The sequence below is a fragment of the Sphaerodactylus townsendi genome, linkage group LG02 (genome assembly GCF_021028975.2).
Source record: "Sphaerodactylus townsendi isolate TG3544 linkage group LG02, MPM_Stown_v2.3, whole genome shotgun sequence".
NCBI classification, from domain to species: domain Eukaryota; kingdom Metazoa; phylum Chordata; class Lepidosauria; order Squamata; family Sphaerodactylidae; genus Sphaerodactylus; species Sphaerodactylus townsendi.
The window spans coordinates 10,831,187-10,854,966 of record NC_059426.1 but is presented as its reverse complement, the minus strand read 5'-3'; the positions used below and the strand labels follow the sequence as shown (position 1 = coordinate 10,854,966).

Genomic DNA, 23,780 nt, shown 5'->3' with positions numbered 1-23,780 from the left:
CTCCTCCTCCTCCTCCTCCTCCTCCTCCTCCCTCCCACCGTCTCGTCCTCCCTCCCTCCTCCTCCTCCCTCCTCTCCTCCCTCCTCCTCCTCCAGAGGAACCCAAATCCTCCAGCGCCCTGGCTGCGTGACAAACTCCTCCTCCTCCGCCTCCTCCTCCTCCTCCTCCTCCTCCTCCTCCTCCTCCTCCTCCTCCTCCTCCTCCTCCTCCTCCTCCTCCAGAGGGGCAAATCCTCCAGCGCCTGGCTGCGGCGATGCCCCACAATGCCCAGCCGCAACACCTGGCCTCTCACTGGCACTTGCATGCCACCCTCAGTTACACTGGCGTTCCTGGGGCATTCTGGGGGTGGGGCCCCTCCAGACCTCTCTCAGCCCCCATATGCCGGTGTGGTTGCTGGCAGAGATACGCTGCAATTTTCGCTGTGCATCTCTATTTTCCCCTCTGGGGGAGTTGGAAACTTTTTTAAAAAAACCAAAACTTGTTCAGGCTTCTCGCACTGTGGGAAAAGCTTCATGGAGTGGGTAGAGAAGGCCTCAGTTGTGGATTGCGCTGCTAGACTGGAGTAACTCTACATAAGTTTACACCGTGTTAACGCTTGCAATTGTAATGTCATAAATAATTGGTTTGTCAGGAAATGTAAATCAAATGTTTAATTCAAAACTTGTTTTTGTGTTGCAGAAACACTGAATCATTTGAATCTCGCTGCCGGCAATTGTTTATATTCTTTACAGCATGTATCAGTCGGGTATCTTAGTCATATTTGGGAAAAGGAAAGTAAATTTGTTTGAGAAGGAAAGCTCTGGGCTGTATGTGTGTGGGCTGAAACCTGATTAGATTTGTATTAGATTTGGAATATTAAAGTGGCCTTGAAGTGGAGAAAGCTTTTTAAAAAAGACACTTTTGAGTTGTGGCATTTAGCTTTGCCTTTTATTAGGCACTGCCAGTGGCGTAGCGTCCAGGGGGCTGGGAGGAGTCTTGCACTGGGAGCACACCAGTGCGGGGGCATGGCAGGGGCATGGTTGATTGAGGGACTGGAGCACCTTCCCTATGAGGAGAGGCTGCAGCGTTTGGGGCTCTTTAGTTTGGAGAGGAGACGTCTGAGGGGGGATATGATTGAAGTCTACAAAATTATGCATGGGGTAGAAAATGTTGACAGAGAGAAATTTTTCTCTCTTTCTCACAATACACTTAGGAACCAGGGGGGGGCGATTCATTGAAAAATGCTGGGGGGGGGGGGGGAAGAATTAGGACTAATAAAAGGAAACACTTCTTCACATAACGATGGTGATTTCAACAGGTGTTTGGAATATGCATGCCACAGGAGGTGGTGGATGGCCACTAACCTGGATAGCAGCTTCTAAAAGGGGGAGCTTGGACAGGATTTTATGGAGGAGAAGTCGATTTATGGCTACCAATCTTGATCCTCCTTGATCTGAGATTGCAAATTCCTTAACAGACCAGGTGATCGGGAGCAACAGCCGCAGAAGGCCATTGCATTCACATCCTACATGTGAGCTCCCAAAGGCACCTGGTGGGCCACTGCGAGTAGCAGAGAGCTGGACTAGATGGACTTTGGTCTGATCCAGCTGGCTTGTTCTTATGTTCTTATGTTCTTATGGTGGGGCAGACAGGGGCATGGCAGGGCACACACATGCTTCGAGCGGAGTTCCCCCTCACTACGGCTCTTGGGAGCACCAAGGTGATGTAGTGGCTAAGAATGGTGGACTCTGATCTGGAGAGCTGGTTTTAATTGCCCCTTTCTCCACAGGAAGCCTGTTGGGACCTTGGGACAGTTCCAGTTCTCTCAGAACTCTCTCAGCCCACATGGAGACAGGCAGTGGCAAGCCACCTCTGAACGTCCCTTCCCTTGAAAACCCTATGGAGTCATCATAAGTCATCTGTTATTTGATGGCATTTTGCACCATCTAGTTGCACCAGAACCATATTGAATCTGTACTGGGCACAATCTGGAATAATTTATCCACCCCAGAAGCTTTGAAATGTTTACAGTTTATGGCACATTGTGATCCAACCCCATCTAGAGGAATTTCTTCCCGTTTTGTGGAAAATAGCCACATGCTTGACAGCCATACGAGAACCTTTGCCGTGCCTTTCCATCTCTCTTGGAAAGTTCTTCTCCCTTCTGCATCTATAGCTCTTGTTCTGTATTTACTCACTCCACACTGGCACTTTGAAAAAATTCTCACCAGTCTACTTTCAGCTCTTCACTTTGCTCTTCTCTGCTCAGCTTGACATGGTATTTTTTCTTCCCCAACAATCAGTAGACTTGGTTACAACAGAAGTTCACAACAGTAGTCTGCAACAGCTGAAGTATACTTGTATTAAAAACCCAGATTGGAGGGATATTGTGGCATTCTTAAGTGCTCTTTATAGTGCTTTGCCTCTCTTCTTGATGATGTAGGACAGAATAAATTACGTAAACTGGCACCAGTGTGGTATTCATTCATTCATTCATTCATTCATTCGGCTTCTAGGCTACCCTTTCTCATAGTGGCTTGCAAAAGTCTATTTAATACACATTAAGATCAACAATAGGGAGAAGAGGAAAGCAAATAAAGAGGGGAGGGGAAAGGAGAAGGAGAAGGAGAAGGAGAAAAGCTTGCTACCGGTAGTTGGAAACCATTGCAGACCTCCCATAAGCCTGGTGGAACAGCTCCATCTTATGGGTCTGTGAAATTGTAATAAGTCTTGCAGGACCCATATTTGGCAGAAAATTCCACCAGATTTGGGGCAAAGCAGAAAAAGCTCTGGCCCTGGTGAAGGACACTGGACAGCATTCAGACCAGGGACTGGGCTTAGTCAATACTCTAGGAATTTGGTAAAATTCGGATTCAGATTTATTCAGGCATACAATTATCTGTATGCCTGGATAAGACCAATAACGTATTCGGTATATCCGAATATTCGGATATACCCGAAATATTCAGGTCCGTTTGATTTTTTTTTTGCATTTTTGGTGGTTTTTAGTGTTTGGCATGCAGGGTGGGCATTGTTAAAGCTAGCAGCACCAAAATTTCAGGGTCTCATCCGGAAACTCTCCTAATGATACCAACCAGGTTTGGTGAAGTTTGGTTGAGGGGGTTCAAAGTTATGGACCACCAAAGGGGGTGCCCCATCCCACTTTGTTTCCAATGGGAGCTAACAGGAGATGGAGACCTTTTGAGCGTCCATAATTTTGGACCCCCTGAGCCAAACTTCACCAATCTCAGGTGGTATCATCAGGACAGTCTCTGGATGAGATCCTGAAATTTTGATGCCAGTAGCTTTAAAAATGTGCCCCTGACAGGCACCCCAAGAAATTGCTTAAGATTCTCTGCTCTTCAGTGCCTCGGCACCATTTTACCCAATGAGGAATTTCTGTGCAGGTGCACATTTTTGAAGATAGAGGCACCAGACTTTCAAGGTGGCTCCAGGAGGCCCTCCTGGTAATAGCTTCCAGGCTTGGTAAACTTTGCTTCTGGGAGTTCAATTTCATGGGCCCCCAAAAGGTGTATTTTGTTTCCCAGTTCCTACAATGAAGCCTGCTGGTTGAGTTCTCTCAGAACTCTCTCAACCCGCACCTCCCACCCACCCTCACATCTTCAAATGTGCAGGCTGCTTACACACACAGAAATTCCCCATTGGCTACAATGGAGCCAAGGCACTTCAAAGCAGAGAAACTGGGCAGATTTCTTTTGTCCTGTCAGGGAAGCATTTTTAAAGCTACTGGCACCAAAATATCAGGATCTCATCTGGAGACTTTCATGATGATACCACCTGAGGTTGGTGAAGTTTGGTTCAGGTAGGGCCAAAGTTATGGACCCTCAAAAGGGTAACCCCCATCTCCTGTTAGCTCCAAGTGGAAACTATGGGGAATTGGGGCACCACATTTGCAGGTCCATAAAATTGGACCCCCTGAACCAAACTTCCCCACACATGGATGACATCATCAGGAGAGTCTCCAGATGGTAACCTGAAAGTTTGGTGTCACTAGCTTTAAAAATGCACCCCCTACAGGCCAGAACACAAAAAACCAAAATACCCCCCAAAGCCCGAATGCCTTGCATTCGGATTCGTTCAGATTCGGGTGGGACATATTTGGCCGATTTTGGCCCGAATATGCCCAGATTCAGGCCAAATTTGGGATTTGGTGCACCCGAATCTCCAAACCTACCACGGATCATCAGTAAGTTGTTAGTAGCCAATTGAAGGGGTCTTTGGAGGATTTATTAGGAAAGATGGTCCCACATGCCTCTTCTGCACATGCAGAATGTTATGCTTTCAATCCACTTTCAGTGCACTTTGCAGCTGGATTTTGCTGTGTGGAATAGCAAAATCCACTTTCAAACAATTGGGAAAGTGGATTGAAAACGCATTATTCTGCATGTGCAGAAGGAGCCACGAAGTATTTATTGCAGTCAGACTGGCATATAGCACAATTGGAATGTTGCAATACATAAGAACCATAGTCTATATTACTGTGTATGGTTTGCTGTAAGTTGAATTCTGCTATGATTGAAGTCTATAAAATTATGCACAGGATAGAAAATGTTAACAGAGGGAATTTTTTCTCTCTTTCTCACAATACTAAAACCAGGGGGCTAAAATTGAAAATGCTGGGGGGAAGAATTAGGACTAATAAAAGGAAAAATTTCTTCACACAATGTGTGATTGGTGTTTGGAACATGCTGCCACAGGAGGTGGTGATGGTCACTAACCTGGATAGCTTTAAAAAAGGCTTGGACAGATTTAAGGAGGAGAAGTCGATCTCTGGCTACCAATCTTGATCCTCCTTGATATGAGATTGCAAATGCCTTAGCAGACCAGGTGCTCAGGAGCAGCAGCATCAGAAGGGCGTTGCTTTCACATCCTGCATGTGAGCAGAAGCGTTCCAGGGGCAAATGGCGCCCGGAGACAAATTGTCTCCAGGATGCCCCCCCAGGCTCTGCCCCCACCACCCTAGCTTCGCCCCTGATGCCCCCAGGCTCCACCCCCACTGCCCTTGACGCTGCCCGTGTCACCATGGACATGGGCAAGGTCTAGGGTGCCCACCTCCTCCCCCCAGACTCCCCCTGCTTGCCGGGTTCCCAGCCGGCAGCCTGCAGTCTCTCCTGACCTCCCCTCCAGGCAGGCCAGAAGAGACTGCAGTCCCAGCCTCGAAGACCTTCTTTTATAAGCACTGAGGCCAGGGGGTGGGGCTTGGGGAGTAGGAAGGGGTGGGACTTCCTTCTCCCCAAGCCCCACCCCCGGCCTCAGTGCTTATAAAAGAAGGACTCCCTTATAAAAGAAGGACTGCCCGGAGGAGAGGTCAGAAGAGACTGCAGACTGCCGGCTGGGAGCCCAGCCGGCAGGGGGGGAAGGAAGAGAGAGGGGAGTCCAGGATGGGGTTGAGGGTGCTTGGAGGCAGCAGGAAGTCCTGCTGCCTTGTCGGTTTTTGCATGCCTCGGATGGGGTTGAGGCACGTGAAAACGATGAGACAGCAGGATTTCCTGGTCACGTGGGGGGCCAATTTTGCGCCCCCCCAGATGACCAGAAGTGTGGCGCCAGGGGACAAGGGGTACCCCTTGACCATAGGCAGATACGCCACTGTATGTGAGCTCCCAAAGGCATCTGGTGGGCCACTGTGAATAGCAGAGTGCTGGACTAGATGGATTCTAGTCTGATCCAGCAGGCTCTTTCTTATGTTCTTATGTTCTTATGGTACGTAATTTTGCATCATTTAAGGAGTCATGTTAACATTTATGCTTTGCTTCAGCTCTGTTTTGGTTGATTCTGCAACCTGATTCTACCTCCCCAAATCTTATTTCACAGTTTACTGAATTCCCATCCTGTTGATTGTATTGACGTGCTCTCTGTAATCTGTCTCACATCCCAGTGAGAAAGACGGGCTTTAAATAATGTAAACAATAATAAAAAAGAATAAATGCAGAATTTGGGTTGTCTTACCCTAGAATGTGGGGGTGTATTGTTAACGCAAACTGCACGTATCTTCTCTCTCTTCAAGAACTCTTCAACGCCGGCAAAGCAAGTTGGCAGATTAGCTTTCTGGCCTCTTAGCTTCCTTCCACTTCTGCTTTCTCTGTGCTGCTCCTAACCATTTGTGAGAGAAAAACAGAATATTCTATTAATCATCTATTAATAAAGTGTCCTGCCCAATCTTTGTAGATTGCTGTCAGCATAAATGAAAACTGAACCCATCTAACTTGTATCAAAGGAGTTCATCCCCATATTTTTTAATGAACATATTTGTCCTGACAGTGAAAATCTGTGTGTCCACAGGTGGTGTGATACCGTGTTTTACAATGGTATTCATAGTCTGGCTAGCAGTTTTCTTACCCAACGGGATAAAAAAAGTCATTTGAAATGCTGCAGATATCTTTTATTTCAGCACAATTTATAGCTCGGGATTCTCTAGATTTTCCCAATAAACAGCATAGTGGCAGACATGACAAGAGGCATTTGTGGCCATATATATATATATATATTCTTCTTAAAGAGATTGAAAGCCCAGTGAATTATCTCCTCAATATCAGCCTCCAAAGAAAATGAATTGAGTAGATCACTGACAGATAGTGCCTAAATTGTTCTTTTGTACTGTTAATGTTCTGAGAAATGCTGGAAAAGAAAGCCCCCGGGGGAAAAATATTGAGAGGGAGTTTAGTGTTGCAAACTGTCTCAATACGAGAAGCTCAGTTTTACAGTGTCAAAAGCTACAGTGATCCTACTGGATGCAGTGAACAATTCCTCACATCCTTAGTTGTAAAAGGAACTAATACCAAAATCAGAATGATGCATTTACCTTGGTGATATAGCAACAGTTTGACTGACTTTTCCCCTTTGATACTTTCAGAATATCGAATGCTAGAAACGGAAAAAAGAGGAGACAAAGATATGAGGTCACATTAGATGATGAACGAGTGATTTATTTCCCACGAAAGCAAGTCACTCCTCTAACTCTTGGTGAGTATTTGGACGCATCACTGCAAGAGTTTGTGTTAATTGTTTCTTTAAAAAAATATTTGTTACTATGTTGTAGTATCCTTGGAAAACATAATGGTGACCATGGGAGGTAGAATTCCTCAATTTATTGTTGCAGGATTTGATGAATCCCCTAGCTGACAAAACGGTGAATCACCCTGATTCGTCATCATAATTGACCAATGAATATTTGAATTTCCCCCATTAAGTTGAGTGTCGGATAAGGTAATCTTGTGGAAGGACAACCACGCTTGAGCTGAATGGGAAAGCAGGTCCATCGCCGTCACAGATACGCTCCGTATGCAGCGTGACCAGGGCGGATCAACGCTGCTGGTACTGCTAGATCTTACCGCAGCATTTGATGTGGTCGACCACGATCTTTTGCGCCCTCCACCTGGGCCACTGCCTGGCTGCTTCCGGGGTACAGGGCACTGTCCTTCAGTGGATTGTCTCGTTTCTCCGGGACCGGAGTCAGCAAGTGTGGTATGGGGACCAAGCCTCCCGGAAGTGCCCGCTTTATTGCGGTGTACCCCAGGGGGCACTGCTATCCCCGCTGTTATTTAATATCTATATGCGACCCCTTGCTCAGTTGGTATGGAGCTTTGGGCTGATCTGCCATCAATATGCTGATGATACTCAGCTCATTCTGCTGATGGAGGGGGGAACAGTCGCTGCCCCTGCAACTCTACAGCAATATTTGGAGTCAGTCGCTGGTTGGTTGCAGCAGAGCAGGTTGAAGCTGAATCCATCGAAGACGGAGATCCTCTGGCTGGGCCGCGAAGGGTGGGCTGGGGATTTCCAGCCACCGGTGTGGGAGGGGGCCAAATTGGCACCGGCCTCCTCCGCCCACAGCCTGGGGGTCCACCTGGATTCGTCTCTTTCAATGGAGACCCAGATGGTCCATGTAACTCAGGTTGCATTTTTCCATCTGCTTCAGGCCCGGTGGCTGGCCCCCTACCTCTCCCAAGCAGACATAGCCACTGTGATCCATGCAACGGTCACCTCCAGGTTAGACTATTGTAACTCGCTCTACGCGGGCCTGCCCTTGTGTCTGATTCGGAAGTTGAAACTGGTCCAAAATGCAGCGGCTCAGCTGCTCACTGGTGGTGCCGCTAGAGATCACATTTTGCCAGTGTTGCGTCGTCTGCATTGGCTCCCAGTTGAGTTCCGAATCATCTTCAAGGTGTTGGTTCCAACCTTTAAGGCCTTACGTGGCCTGGGGCCCTTGTACCTTCGGGACCATCTGACCCCGCATGTCCCAGTTCGGCCTTTGCATTCGGCGGAGTCCAATCTTCTGGTAGTCCCTGGCCCCTCTATGATGCGGCTGGCCTCCACTAGGGCCAGGGCTTTTACAGCCCTGGCCCCTGCCTGGTGGAACACTCTTCCTCCAACTGTCCGGGCCCTGCGGGATCATGGAGAGTTCCGCAGGGCCTGTAAGACCGAGCTGTTCCACCGAGCCTTTGGAGATGCCGGCCGCTGATGGCGCCCCTTCCTCCCTTTTTATCATCTGTGGCCCTTTTCCATCTTGGGACTTCCGTTCCCTCTTAAGAGAGTTTTTTTTAGATGACCGGACGCTATATTTTTACATTTATATTTTACTTCATTTTGTATGCTGTATCTTGAATGGTTTTAATTCAATGCTTCGAGCCCTTATTTTATCTTATATTGTATTTAATTTATTGAGAGGGCTCCTTTTGCTTATTTATGTTATATTGAAATATTGTACGCCGCCCAGAGCCCTCCGGGGGTGGGCGGTATAAAAGTCAAATTAATAATAATAATAATAATAATAATAATAATAATAATAATAATAATAATAATAATAATAATAATAATAATAATAATAATAATGTTACTGTGTGTGATCAGAGAAACACATGTCCACTAAGTATGTGTCAGTGTGTATACTACCTACTTTCCCGCTGGCTGAAATCTATGTGAAAATAGCTAGAATGGGAGAGAGGAGAAATTCTTCCATCACCTTTTTATGCTAAAGGAGCTGCTACCTCTACAAGCTTAGAGAGAATTCAAAGAAATATGACCAAATAAAGTAAGAAATATAGTATATTGAGGAGAATAACTCATGCAGCTGGCTTGGAGAAATAGCCATTCAAGCAGACGAAATAGTACCAAGCAATCTGTGCCTCTAGTCTCATTTTAAGGGACAGCTATACAGGACTGGGGAATATATTCCACTTCAACATCGGAGGAAAGAATATAAAGAGGTAGAGCAGGATCATCATTGTGCTGTCCGTGCCTGTGAGCCTGCCTTTCCATTGTTGCAGCCCCCCATAAGTCTGCATCCCCTAGTAGCAAGGGAATATCTATGAGTCCAGTGTCAGGTAGCCCCCCTGGCAGCAAAGCACCCCTGACATCAAACGAGGCTATGGTCTGCAGTTGATAACATGCTTCCTGGACTTGTGTCTCCCTGCCGTCTTTATGCTTTGTAACCTGCAGTAGGTAGATTGCTCCCAAGCACCAGTTGGGCTGAGAACCCTCTCTGACAGCTTGAGAATGAGCAATTGTCACCTTCTTGCTTTGTAATGCTTTGCTTTGATTTTCCTGGGGCCAAAGGGACGGGGGCACCTTTGCGGCATTAAAAGGGTACTAGAAGAGCCACGGTTCAGAATTGGCTTCTTCTAGGCCAGGCTGCTGTCTGCCAATGAAGATTTCTGATCACAGTAATTGAATCTGATATTTGTTCAGATCCAGGGCTTGACATTCAGCACCCAATTGACTTCCAGTGTCTGTTACTTCTGTGTTTCTCCCAGCAGGTGGGCTGGGGGAAAGGTGTTTTGTTGGGTTGGCAGGCGGGTTTCCTGATACTGGGGTCCACCCCATGCTGTGCTTTAGTGCCTCTGCCTTGAATCAGTAAATAAGCTGTGGCCAGCTAAATTTATCTTCTCTGGTCTGACCCCCCCTACACTATTTTCCCTGGATCGGCAAGCTGATTTTATGGGGCTGGGAAGGGGAAGGACAGTGATCTGAAATGGACTCTGTGTCTCATCGGTAACAGATTTCACCAGGCTTGTCTTCATCTGACTGTCTTTCCTCAACTCACTGCTTATCCCTTCATTTCTTAAAGGTAGAAAACATCCAAGTTACTTAGAGCAAAGCAATCAACATGCCAAAACCGCCCCCCAAAAGGGAGAGGTTCCCGTGGGCAAATTGCCCTAGAATTGTGATAATGTCAAAATAATGGTATGTTTTAATTTCTGGGTCACCAATTGCTTCACCGTCCCTCCATGGTTTCCGCCATTTTAGAAAGTCTCTATACCAAAACACCCACCACTGCACATCTGTGTCTTTGTGAAGCCTTGGGCTCATTCCGCACATGCAGAATAATGCACTTTCAAACTGCTTTCAGTGCTCTTTGAAGCTGTGTGGAATAGCAAAATCCACTTGCAAACAGTTGTGAAAGTGGTTTGAAAACGCATTATTTTGCGTGTGCGGAAGGGGCCTTGGTCTCAGCAGATCTTTCACACTGCATTTTGTTTTTCCTTGTATATAAGCAGCCCACAAATAAATTCCTTGCTGTGATCTACAAATTCTTCTCCTGTGGTGGAGGAATTGTTTTTCTTTCTTTCTGATTTAGAGCAGTATGTTTCTTATAGAATGGTACACTTGACCTTGGTAGCCTGGAAAATGCAGGCCAGAGGTTTGTCTAAAGACTGGACTAGTGTAATTCTATACAGTGAATATGTCCTTAAATGTTTTTGTACCCTGTTTCCCCGAATATAAGACATCCTCTGAAAATAAGACGTAGTAGAGGTTTTGCTAAAGTGCGAAATGTAAGGCATCCCCCGAAAGTAAGACGTAGCAAAGTTTTTGTTTGGAAGCATGCCTGACGAACAGAACACATAAAAATAAGACATCCCCTGAAAATAAGATATAGCACATCTTTGGGAGCAAAAATTGATACAAGACACTGCCTTATTTTTGGGGAAACACGGTAGGAGTTTTTAACTTTATTACCCTTACCTTTGCCATGGCAATTGCAGGTCCCTCTGTGTGTCCTAATTGTAATGACCTCTGGCCATATGGCAGAGGTGTATGGGGTCCAAACGGCACATGGAGACAAAGCGCCTTCTGGGCGCACCCCCCCAGGAGCCCCACCTCGGCCGCAGGGAGCCCGGAATGCCCCGACCCCACCCACCTGCAGAGCGTGTGGAGTTGGGCCTTCCTCAGCCCCGCCCCCTGGCCTGCCCGGAGATCAGGAACGTGGCCTCGTCCCCCTGCTTTTAGCAGGCCCAGTCCTGCCTTGCACTGTCTTTTTAAGTTATGGTGAAATGATCACCATAACTTGAAAATATAGTCCAAGGCCCTGGCTTTGGAGATCAGGAATGTGGCCCCGTCCTCCTGCTTTTAGCAAGCCCAGTCCCAGATCTATCTTTGGACTATCTTTTCAAGTTGGACAGAGTTAAGGAGTTTTTCAGTGATGGCACAAATTGGACCAACCCTTTTTAACTTTTAGTGTGCTGTATTGTGAGGAAAACTTTTAGCGTGCCGTGTTCTGCAGCTCTACATTGTACATTTTTTTAAGTGAAGAAAAAGTCAGTTTAAGATACTAACAACCTTATTATCGCTATAAATGTCCACTGCTGTCTTTTCCTTCTTCTCTTTGATCATTTCTGTTTTGCTGTCTTCTTCCTTGTTAAAGCTCTGGAGGCTACAGCTAGGCTCAAAGACACATGGCGCCTGGTTGAAGCCCTAGCTGTGTTTATGACATACGCTTTGTCGATGCTTTGATATTTGAGCTTCCTGAATCATTCCTTTTATTTTTATGTTTGTGCCTAACACTTTCCTCCTCTGATCAGCCAAATCTAACAGTTTGTAGACTAGAGAGAAAGCATACTGGTGTTCTGAATCCTGGAAGAGGAATTATCTGCCATTCTGCCTCAATAATGCAGGACCCTGATAGAAGTTCTTTATGTGGCCTGCCATGAAGAAGAAGAGCTTGTATTTATGCCTTTCTCTCCTGTAAGAAGACTTAAGGCAGCCTACAAACTCCTTTTTCCTTCCTCTCCCTGCGACAGACAGCTTGTGGAGGAGGTGGGGTTGAGAGAGTTCTGAGAGAACTGTGACTGGCCCAAGGTCACCCAGCAGGCTTCATGTGTAGGAGCGGGGAAACAAATCCAGTTCACCAGATTAGTGTCTGCCACTCATGTGGAGAAGTGGGGAATAAAATCCAGTTTTCCAGAGTAGAGTCCACTGCTCTTAACCCACTACGCCACGGTCAGAACTGTTCGGAGCTATGTTTTTCCTCTGGCTCTACATCGTATCAATTTTGCAAAAAGTTAATATGTCTGTGACTTGAGCACTTCTAATAAAAATTCAGCGGTATTTCCAGTTATCCTGCCATCGCTATTATTCAGCAGGTGAATAAACTTTGTATGCTCCGAACAACTTTTCTTATTCCTTAGAGCCGGGACAAGTAGGGAGAGTCTAGGTAACGCGTACCTCTGGCAAGAAGACATAATATGCTCGAGGGTCTCAACAGTATCCTGACAATATGCACATGTTCTCTCTTGAAGTGGAATATTCAACTGTCGACCCTTGAGAACGGCAGAGGGGAATGTGTTACATCTAGCTCGAGTAATAATCCATCTCTGCCTGGGCTCTGACAATTGGGATAGATATTTAGCTGTGAGGCTAATTTCAGGATAGATTCCAGGGAGAGCAAGATGCCCTGGCTGCACTCAACAGAAATTGGTATTCCTGGTCCAGTAGCCTTCCTTTTAGGGATAGCCAAATTTCATTTGCAGACTGCATTAAAAAGGTTTCTAAGGAGAGACCTAAAGAGGTTATTTTTGGGGGGGGGGGGTGCATTCAGTAATGCTGATCAATGGGCTGTGGCATGGTTTTTGCTGACATAACTTTGCACTTGAAAAAGTGATCCCGACCCAAAAGGGCTCAAGGAGTCAACTAACCATGTAAACACACCCTTTGACGCTGGTGCTGAATATGCATTCCTGTAATGGCTATACCAGCATCCTTGCATTGTTCTTCCACACTGCTCCCCATTGCTGGCGTATGTGTCTCTGTTATAAATACCCCTTATGCTGGCACAAGTGGAATCTACCTTCACAGAACATCCCCCCCACCCCACATTTGGATTACCCTGTTATTGAAAAAGAGCGTTCTTTCTAGGCTCTCCTAATCTGGCCATCTTGATCGATACTATCATAACATGAACTATTCTGTTTGTTTGGAGGGTTGTTTGGGGGAGCATCATGTATACATGCTTTAAAAACAGTACAATAAATAAACTGAAATTCAGCTTCTGATGGCAATATTAAAGTGTGACATCTAGAACTTTGAAAAAGAAAAAGAGTTTGGATTTATGCCCCACTTTTCTCAGCCATAAGAAGTCTCAAAGTGGCTTACAATCAGTGGTGGGATCCAAACATTTTAGTAACAGGTTCCCATGGTGGTGGGATTCAAACAGTGGCGTAGCTCCAATGGGGCTGGGCGGGGCATGATAGGGGCATGGCCGGGCATTCCGGGGGCGGGGCATTAATAATTTCTCTGTTACTGTAAAAAAAGTTTTTAATTTCCAGCTGCTATCTTTCTGTCCATAATTTAAACTCATTGTAGCAAGTCCTATCGTCTACTGCCAACAGAAGCAACTACTTCTCCTCTAATTGACTGCCTGTCAAATATTTAATACTTTCAAATACTTAATTTTGTTTCTAGAAATCAAAAGAAGGATACTTTCCCTTAAAAACAAGGAACTTCTTTTACTCTATATTACTAAAACACATGCTCTTTAAAACAGAGTCTAACAGGGGAGAGAATTATCCTGTTTTCTACCTTCGCTAACCAGCCACATAGGAAGCAACAGGACTTTATGATTTTTGGACCTAATGGAATTTCTAACAGAAAAGCAGACCCAATTAGTAACCCCCTCTTGGCACACACAAATAATTAGTAACCCACTCTCGGGAACTGGTGAGAACCTGCTGGATCCCACCTCTGCTTACAATTGCCTTACAAATGACTGTTTGATAGGACAGATGTAAGGGTCTGTTACTCCAGTCAATAATTGAGACTCATGAAGGTATCAAGAACCTTTATTGAACTGTGTCAGTACCCCAAGCCTGAGAAGCCACAGCTGGGGGCTCTGCCTTCTGTCCCTAGTATATATCAGAAAACATTTGCTCATTCAGCATCCCCCCTCCCCCCTGTTCCCAAAACAATTTGCACAAGATAAGAAAGAGTATGAAAGAGCATTGTTATGGAATTGTAGCCTGCAAAAATACTCCCTCCTTGTCCCAGGAAATGGAAGATAATGGGGATGTATGCCTGAATCACTAGTTACAAAACGAAGCAATAAAAAAGCCATCCAAGCCCCAAGCGCTGATAATGAGCCAGGTGTGGCTGTGGGCTGAAGCAGGAAAAGCCATCGGGAGCTAGGCCTGACAACAGACTCTATGGCAGTGATGGCGAACCTTTTCGAGGCCAAGTGCCCAAATTGCAACCCAAACCCCATTTATTTATCGCAAAGTGCCAACCCGGCAATTTAACCTGAATGCTGAGGTTTTAGTTTAGAAAAAAACGGTTGGCTCCCTCTTCCTCCACCCCACCCGTTCAAGCAGGGACCAGCCTGCTCTAGACTCCAGCAAGTCCCGCACGCACCGCTCTGTGCCTCTCTAGCATCCCTGTTCTGTCAGCTCTCTCTTGTCTCCTGGCAGCAGCAGCCAACTCGGAGCCAGCCTTTGTCCCTCTCCCTTGCTCACTCACAAGTGTGCGCGCACTTCATTCTCAGTGACCCAAGCCAGCCTAGATGTGTGTGGGGGGGGGATGATTTTCTGCCCCCCACATGATGAACACTGTGTGCACGTGCCATAGGTTCGCCATCACTGCTCTATGGTATTATACCCCATTGAAGTCCCTCCTCAAAACCTGTCTTCCCCAGGCTTCACTCTCAAATCTCCAGTAATTTATTTATGAGAGTTGGCAACCCTGGTTTTCAGAAGAGAAGAAGAGTTTTGATTTATACCTCATTTTTCTCAAACATAAGGAGTCTTAAAGTGGCTTACAAGCTCCTGCCTTTCCCCGCCTATAGCAGACGCCTGCTCTGAAGAACTGTGACCAGGTAACCCAGTAGGCTTTATGTGTAGGAGTGAAAAAACAGACCTGGTTCACCAGATTAGAGTCTACTGCTTTTATGGAGGAGTGAGGAATCAAACCCAGTTAAGAACATAAGAACATAAGAACTAGCCTGCTGGATCAGACCAGAGTCCATCTAGTCCAGCTCTCTGCTACTCGCAGTGGCCCACCAGGTGCCTTTGGGAGCTCACCTGCAGGATGTGAAAGCAATGGCCTTCTGCTGCTGCTGCTCCTGAGCACCTGGTCTGCTAAGGCATTTGCAATCTGAGATCAAGGAGGATCGAGATCGGTAGCCATAGATCGACTTCTCCTCCATAAATCTGTCCAAGCCCTTTTTAAAGCTAATCATCCAGGTTAGTGGTCACCACTCGTCACCACCTCCTGTGGCAGGCAGCATATTATCTCCAAACACCCAATCAAAGCAAGTTATGCGGAAGAAGTGTTTCCTTTTATTAGTCCTAATTCTTCCCCCCCCAGCATTTTCAGTGGATGCCCCTGGTTCCTAGTGTATTGTGAGAAAAGAGAGAAAAGTTCTCCAGTTTAGGACTCCACTCTGCTCTAATTTAACTATACCAGCACTAGGTAGGGAACTCCATGCTCCAGATGTTCCTCCAGATGTTCAGGAACTACAATTCCCATCTCAGCCCCTACCAGCATGGCCAATCATGGGCTGGGTGCTGACAGAGGCTGATGGGAATTGTAGTTCCTGAACCATCTGGAGAGCCGCAGGTTCCCTACCCCTGCACTATACCATGCTGGCTCTCATATCTAGCATGCCCATTATAGTCTTGAACTTTTATCCCTGCCTGCACTATTCTTTCCTTCCGTTTCATTATGTGTTTGCATGAAAACAAATTGCACTTTTTTCGTTACATCTTCCAAAGGAAAAGCGTTGAGGAGACTTTTATTGGGAGTGATCACAGGTAGTTAAAACCTATTCCGCTGATCTACTCAAAGGTCATTAACAAGAGAGAGAGTGAAGTCAGAGAAGTGTTTCTTGTACCCCCAAAGACTGGACTGAAGCAAATAACATTTGAGCAGGGAATTCTGTGGAGTTGACAACAGATTAGTAAGGGGGGGGGGAGGATTCAGCTCAGTGGAGAGGCAGAGCGCGCCACTCCCGGCGCGGATTTTCCACCATTCCTCCTTTACTGGCACTTGGTCTGGGTGGAGAGGCAATTCCGCCAGCCTGTTGCCGCAGTGGCCATCCCCGATGCTGGGAGATGGCACTGGATGTGGTGCCAGCATCCCAGTACCCTGCCACCGTCATAGTGGGGGCTGGCTGAGGGCGTGGCCAGGGAGGAGCCCACAGTAATCAACTTCCTCCTGGCTATTCGCCGCCTTACACCAGCAGCCAGAATTTTAGACTTATGGCACCTAAAAAGATGCCATAAGTCTATTAAGCCCAGTGGGGGCTTCTCAGCCTTCCCGCACCACTGGGAAGCCCCTATGGCAGTGATGGTGAACCTTTTCAAGACCGAGTGCCCAAATTGCAACCCCAAGCCCACTTATTTATCACAAAGTGCTGACACGGCAATTTAACCTGAATGCTGAGGTTTTAGTTCTGCGTACACCAGCCACTCTGCCCTACGCTGCTCCAGTGCCCCCACCCCCCCCACCCTCCTTCACCCCACCCTCTGCCTCCTGACTCCACCTTGCCTCGAGCAGGGGCCAGCCTGCTCTAGCCTCCCAGCAAGTCCTGGGCGTGCTTTGCTCTGTGCCTCCTCTCTAGCATCTCCTGCCTCCTGCATCTGCCCCACCCTCGGGTAGCAGCCATCCAGAGCACAGACCCCAGGCCCGCCAGCCAAGTCCTCCCTGCTCTCCGTGGGACGTTGTGCCCAGTGGCCCAAGCCAGCCTAGATGTGTGTAAGTGTGTGTGGGGTGTGTGTGATTTTCTGCCCTCAAGCATGATGAACCCCAGCGATGGTGGCTCCCACAGAGAGGGCTCTGAGTGCCACCTCTGGCACTCGTGCCATAGGTTCGCCATCACTGCCCTATGGAAGCAGTGGGACAGCCGCTTGGCCTTTTGGATGCGAATTTCTGTGTTGCAGCTTTGGTTTCTTTTACATGCCCAAGAATAATGGATGTATTTACCTTCAGCATAGTAATCTGTGGAGAGCTTTCTTAAGAGTTCCGTGGAGAAGACCGGCACATCGTAGCACTTAAAATCTGCAAGAAAAACATCCAGAGATTTAGCCAAATACTCCCCTCTAGAACTGGAGGAAACATTCTAAAGGAATTTTAATAAGAATGTATAATGATCTTTCAGAATACACAGAACCTTTTTTTTTTGTAGATTACGATAATGCTGTGCAATAGGTTTGTGTAAGATGATTAGTCACAAATACTTGCGTAGATTTTAACTGCTTGGCGAAGGGTTTATTTAGTTATCTGCTTTTATTTTTAAAAGACTGAAGCCGTGCGCTAGCTGCCGTTACTTCCGAAATACGGCTATCGGTATCAAATCACAGTGTTGTCATCTAAGATGAGCTTAAACCAGGGGTCCCCAAACTTTTTAAACAGGGGGCCAGTTCACTGTCCCTCAGACTGTTGGAGGGCCGGACTAAAAAAAACTATGAACAAATTCCTATGCACAAATGATTGTAAAATGTTTGATTTCACCTTTCAGCCTTTCTGTCATGGTCTATTTTAGAACAGTGACCAAAGCATGCCGGCGTACAGGGTGGGCTCCTAGTCATTGTTGGTTGAAGCTGTGGGAATACTCTTCCCCGTGTAAAAAAAAAAAGCAGAACTTTCCCAATGAAGCATTCCATCTAACCCAGGACTCAGATATCTTCCTGGTTCTTTCCTCCCCAGCAGCCACAGCTTAGCCGCATTCGGCCAGCCTGGCTGGGATGCCAACCGGGAGTGGGGGTTGAACAGAAAGCCTGAGAGCAACATTGCCATGGAGTAGCCGAGAGGGAAGGGCGGAGCAGGAGTTGCCACATAAGGCTCTAACCTAAATGGGTCAGAAAAATGCATGGAGATTTGGGGTGCGCATCATGTAATTGTAATCAACAGCCGTTGGGGCCGGGTTCCTCCTCCCTCGAAATTCCCCACTCGCACATGAATCGGAGCCATCGCTGCCATGCTTCGGTGGGCCGGATAAATGCCTCTCAGGGGCTGGCATTTGGCCCCCCGGGTCAGAGTTTGGGGACCCCTGGTTTAAACCACAAGTGCATGTGTTTAGGAGGATATCTACCTAATCACAGAACGCAAGCAATCTGGATTGTAAATGTAATGTTGAAAATTACATGACTTTCTGTAAACTGTAATGGGCTGTATAATGAATGTGAATAATGCAACGAATAGACTTTATCATGTGTGTCTTGTAGTGCTGGCAGCCTTCTTTTTGTTAATTTTTATTTCAAAAGTTCCATTTTACGTATAGTGAATATCTGTCTGCTTTAAAATGGTTTACGCTGCAACAGCCATTCCCTACCACTAAACATAATATATACAGGTGTCAACACTGGGCAGTGAAGAGATCTGGCAGGAAGGAAGCTGATTTCTTTGAAATGTGGGGTTGGAGGAGAATTTTACAGATGTCATAGAGTTCCAAAAGGACTGATTAGTGGCTTCTAGGTCAAATCAAGCCTGAACTCTACCAAACGAAACTGAGGCTGCCTTACCTTGGTCACCTTGTGCATGAGAATACTCGCTTGGAAGGCATAGAAGCCAGTCAGCTAGCTAGCCACTGGGGCCAGCCAGGCCAGCTAGCTGTGTTGTGCTGGGGCAGCTGAAGAAGAAGAAGAAGAAGAAGAAGAAGAAGAAGAAGAAGAAGAAGAAGAAGAAGAAGAAGAGCTGGATTTATATCCCCCCTTTCTCTCCTGCAGGAGACTCAAAGGGGCTGACAATCTCCTTGCACTTCCCCCCTCACAACAAACACCCTGTGAGGTGGGTGGGGCTGAGAGAGCTCCGAGAAGCTGTGACTAGCCCAAGGTCACCCAGCTGGCATGTGTGGGAGTGCACAGGCTAATCTGAATTCCCCAGATAAGCCTCCACAGCTCAGGCGGCAGAGCTGGGAATCAAACCCGGTTCCTCCAGATTAGATACACGAGGTCTTTACCTCCTATGCCACTGCTGCTCCTAGGTCACAATTTCCAAGTCCTAAGCAAGGCTGTTAACAGTAGGGTGTTTGGGAGGTCTATCCTTTTTTACCTGTGTCCCCAGGATGGGCATGGGCCCTGTCACTCAAGAAGTCCCTACGCTGATGAAGGCCGCTCCACCCCCCCACCCCCCTTGGCCCTCTGGTCGCTGGGGAAACCTTGGCGTGTGGCAACCTGGCCCGCCTTGCATTGCAGCGTCTGGGAATTGGTGGGCAGTCCTTGCGTTGCCCAGAGCCTCACCACTTCCCCCTCCATGTCCCAGAGGCATCTGGAAAAGCGCTGGGCCGCAGCGAGCCAGCCCTCCAACCTTCAGAGCACTCAGGAAAGACCAGGCAGTCTCGGAGCCATGGGGACCTGCCCCAGCACACCTTTGAACTCCAGGACTGACAAAGAAAGCCCTGGAATGCTTCAAGCCATGCCTCCACCCCCATTAGCTGCCTGACTTGACCCATTGGACTGTGACCTGACTACGCTTGTGCTTGTCGCTCATTTGGCCCTGCTTGCTCAGACCTGGCCATGCCCTGCCTCCTGGGAGCACACTCACAACAACACAAGCCTTTATTAGCATACACGGGAGCACGCTCAAAGGGACTCACAAACTCCTGTCCCTTCCATCCCCACAACAAACACGCAGTGAGGTGGGTGGGGCTGAGAAAGCTCCGAAGAACTGTGACTAGCCCAATGCCACCCTGCTGGCATGTGTTGGAGTGCACAAGCTAATCTGGTTCACCAGATAAACCTCCACAGCTCAAGTGGCAGAGCAGGGAATCAAGCCCGGTTCTCCAGATTAGAGTGCACCTGCTACTAGTCCGATTATTATTCAGGAATCCTGCGTTTTCCAGATGTTCAGGGATCCATATCTCCCATCAGCCCCTACCAGCATGGCCAATTGGCCATGCTGACAGAGGCTGATGGGAATTGTAGTTCCTGAACATCTGGAGAGCCGCAGGTTCCCTACCCCTGCACTACACCATGCTTGGGAGACCTCCAAGTGTACTCCCAGGACCGTCTTTTCCACTATAACCTACAATGGGCCTTACAGTCAGCAAATGTGAATTTGCTTGGGTCTCTGGCCCAAGGGAGATTCATCTTGCCGCAACCAGGGCAAGGGCTTCGTGGAATGCTCTGTCAAGTGAAATAAGACAAGGCAGCAACACATTGCCGTTTTTGGACCTCCCTTTCACTCCACTCCATGTTATTTTATTTTAGTGATCCTATCTTGTATATTTATTTTCACATTGCTATAGGTAAATTGTACCATCCATCCATTTTATTTTATTTTTATTTATTTATTTATATTTTAGACTTTTAGGCCGCCTCTTCCCCAAAGGGCTCGAGGCGGCTCCCAACATGGCTGTTTCCAACAGCAACTCAAAAACAATATAACTTAACAAATTTAAAATTCCAGCAGCAATCATACGTAATTTAAAACAGCTCAACAATATAACTGTTCAAACACTTCAAACGGTTCAAACCGCATAGACAATCTAAACAGCTTAAAACAGTTTAAAACAGTTTAAAAACAGGCGCCCAATCCCAAGGCTAAAGGAGAGGGAAAAGATAAACAGTAAAGAAGGAAGAGAGGAAGAAAGGGAGGGAACAGGCGGGCCCAGATGGAATCAGCAATGGGCCCGACCGAGTTGGCAGAAGATGAAAAATTGGCGGCCTCAGTTTAAATCCGGCAGCCTCGGTCAGTGGGGGGCAGTAAAACCGCGGCCAGCCTCTCCAAAGGCCCGTGGAATAGTTTCTGAGGTTTTGCAGGCCCTGCGGAACTCCCCAAGGTCCCGCAGAGCCCGAACTGATGGAGGTAGAGCATTCCACCAGGCAGGGGCCAGAGCCGTAAAGGCCCTGGCCCGGGTCGAGGCCAGCCGCATCGTCGCGGGGCTAGGGGTCACCAGCAGTTCTGCCACCGCTGAGCGTAGTGGCCTATGTGGGACATCCATCCATCCACCCACCCACCCACCCCCGGAGGGCTCAGGGCGGTGAACAACCATATATAAACAACAACCCTCAGATTAAAAACAACATAGAATAAAATAAAACAGGAATCATATAAAAGCAGATAGCATCAATCCACCCCCTCCCCACCCTTATGCCCATGGGAGGCCAGATGTAACAGTAGTGATGATCCTAACCAGGCTGGCCAAATGCCTGGTGGAACAGGTCCATCTTACAGGCCCTGCGGAAACTCTGCAGGTCCCGCAGGGCCCTGATCTCTCTTGGAAGCCTGTTCCACCAGGTGGGGGGGCCAGGGCTGTGAAAGCCCTGGCCCTTGTAGAGGCCAGCCTGATTGCTTTAGGGCTCGTTGATTGAACTAGATTGTTGGGTTGTTGATTGAACTAGATAGATATGGCTTCCACTCCAACCCAATTCACTGCTATGGAAAAGTATGATGATGTTATTTTTAGGTAAATTTGTACATTATGTCCCCATCTTGGGTCAGGCGTTTTGCAAATTAGCGTCAAGTATAACTGCTTTTAGATTGTAGACTGGTTCTTGTATGATATTATGTTGTTAGCTGCCCTGAACCCATAAGGAGAGGGGTGGTACAGAAATAAGTAAATAAATAAAGGAATATCAGGGCTGTGACATGGAGACAGGCAACGGCAAATCAGCTCTGAATGTCTCCTGCTTTGAAAACCGTATGGGGCCACCATAAGTCGACTGCGACTCGATGGCAAAACACATGCACAACGGCATGGACTGAAAAAGGGGGATATGATTGAAGTCTATAAAATCATGCATGGGGTAGAAAATGTTGACAGAGAGAAATTTTTCTTTCTTTCTCACAATACTAGAACCATTGAAAATGCTGGGGGGAAGAATGAGGACTAATAAAAGGAAACACTTCTTCACGCAACGTGTGATTGGTGTATGGAATATGCTGCCACAGGAGGTGGTGATGGCCACTCACCTGGATAGCTTTAAAAGGGGCTTGGACAGATTTATGGAGGAGAAGTCGATCTCTGGCTACCAATCTTGATCTTCCTTGATCTGAGATGGCAAATGCCTTAGCAGACCAGGTGCTCGGGAGCAGCAGCAGCAGAAGGCCATTGCTTTCACCTCCTGCACGTGAGCTCCCAAAGGCACCTGGTGAGCCACTGCGAGTAGCAGAGAGCTGGACTAGATGGACTCTGGTCTGATCCAGCAGGCTAGTTCTTATGTTCTTAAAAAGAGGTCCCTGGAAATGAAATGAAATGAAGGGCTGCGTTTGAGTACCTGTATGAGCTGAAGGGAGAGGCATGCTAACTTGGAAATGCTCTTGTGGCAAAAACGAGAGAGGCAAATCCAGAGACGCTTTTCCAAACTGTAGCAACGGTTTTGTTCTTACAGGCTCAGTGATCTATGAACAGGCCGGCCAAACAAATGACATTTTCAGCAGCTAGCACCATATGTTAGTAATATGTCCCGAATCGGTCTCTGCGTTCGGCAGAGGCCAATTTACTGGCGATCCCTGGCCCCTCCATGATACGGCTAGCCTCCACCCGGGCCAGAGCCTTCACAGCTCTGGCCCCCGCCTGGTGGAACGCCCTTCCACCAACTGTCCGGGCCCTGCGGGACCTCGCTGATTTCCTCGCGAGGGCTCCGTGCGTACAAGACCGTACTGTTCCACCGGGCCTTTGGGGAGACTAGCTGTTGATAGGGGGCCCCTTCCTTCCTTCTTTCCCTTCTGCTCGGGCATTGTAATATCATGTGGCCCCTACCGCACTTCTCTTTCTGGTGTGTATGTTTTAGAGGGAATAGATGGTAGGCGCCATCTTGAGCTAATATTAATATTAGTTTTGCCAGCTGCATTTTAATGGGGTAGGGTTTATTTTTACTAGAGCCATCTTAACTTATATTTATTGTATTTTAAATTGATTGTGCTCTACTTGTATTGTACACCGCCCTGAGCCCTCCGGGGGAGGGCGGTTTATAAACCCAACAAATAAATAAATAATGTGCTTTGAGAGGAAAGCATCTTTCAATGTTTCAGGCGTCAGCCCCTACTTTGAGAGCTCGAAGGGTTAAGCTATCAGTGTTCCTTGGTGTTTCGCCTGTGATTTTTGTCTGATGGTGAAGTATTTATGTACTATTTTATTGCATTTATATCCCACCCGCTGCTATCCGGGATAGGTTCAGGGTGGCTAACAATATCAAAACATAAATTATTTCAAACATAAACAGTTTTTAAAAACCCATCAATTAAAATACCGCTTTGGTGCCCTGTTATTACAGTCTATTACAAGCCTTCTGAGTAATCAACCCACGAGGAGGGAGGGGCTGAAGAACAACAAACAAAACCAAACCAAGTGAAAATCGCATAAACTAAATAAAAATGAATAAGATCGTGAAGGGGAGAGGGGCTAGCAATGATATATCATCATCTTTAGAACTGAGAACCAGTGTGGTAGTCACGGTTAAAAGTGATGGACTCTAATCTTGAGAAACAGGTTCGATTCCCCACTCCTCCTCATGAGCAGCAGACTCTTATCTGGTCAATTGGATTTGTTTCCTCGCTCTTCCACATGAAGCCTACTGGGTGACTTTGGGCTAGACACAGGGCGATTCCGCACACGAGTAAAATAGGTTCAACCCAGT

General features: G+C 47.2%; 1 protein-coding gene across 8 annotated transcripts in view; it reads left to right on the top strand.

The window, feature by feature from the left end:
• The window catches only part of GULP1 (GULP PTB domain containing engulfment adaptor 1), a 256,298-nt gene that overhangs the window by 79,279 nt on the left and 153,239 nt on the right, over positions 1-23,780 (top strand). For all 8 annotated transcript variants that reach the window (XM_048484088.1, XM_048484087.1, XM_048484085.1 and 5 more), the window contains exon 2: positions 6,851-6,960. The gene's annotated coding sequence lies outside the window, so the exon portion shown is untranslated. The remainder of the gene's footprint in view (positions 1-6,850; positions 6,961-23,780) is intronic.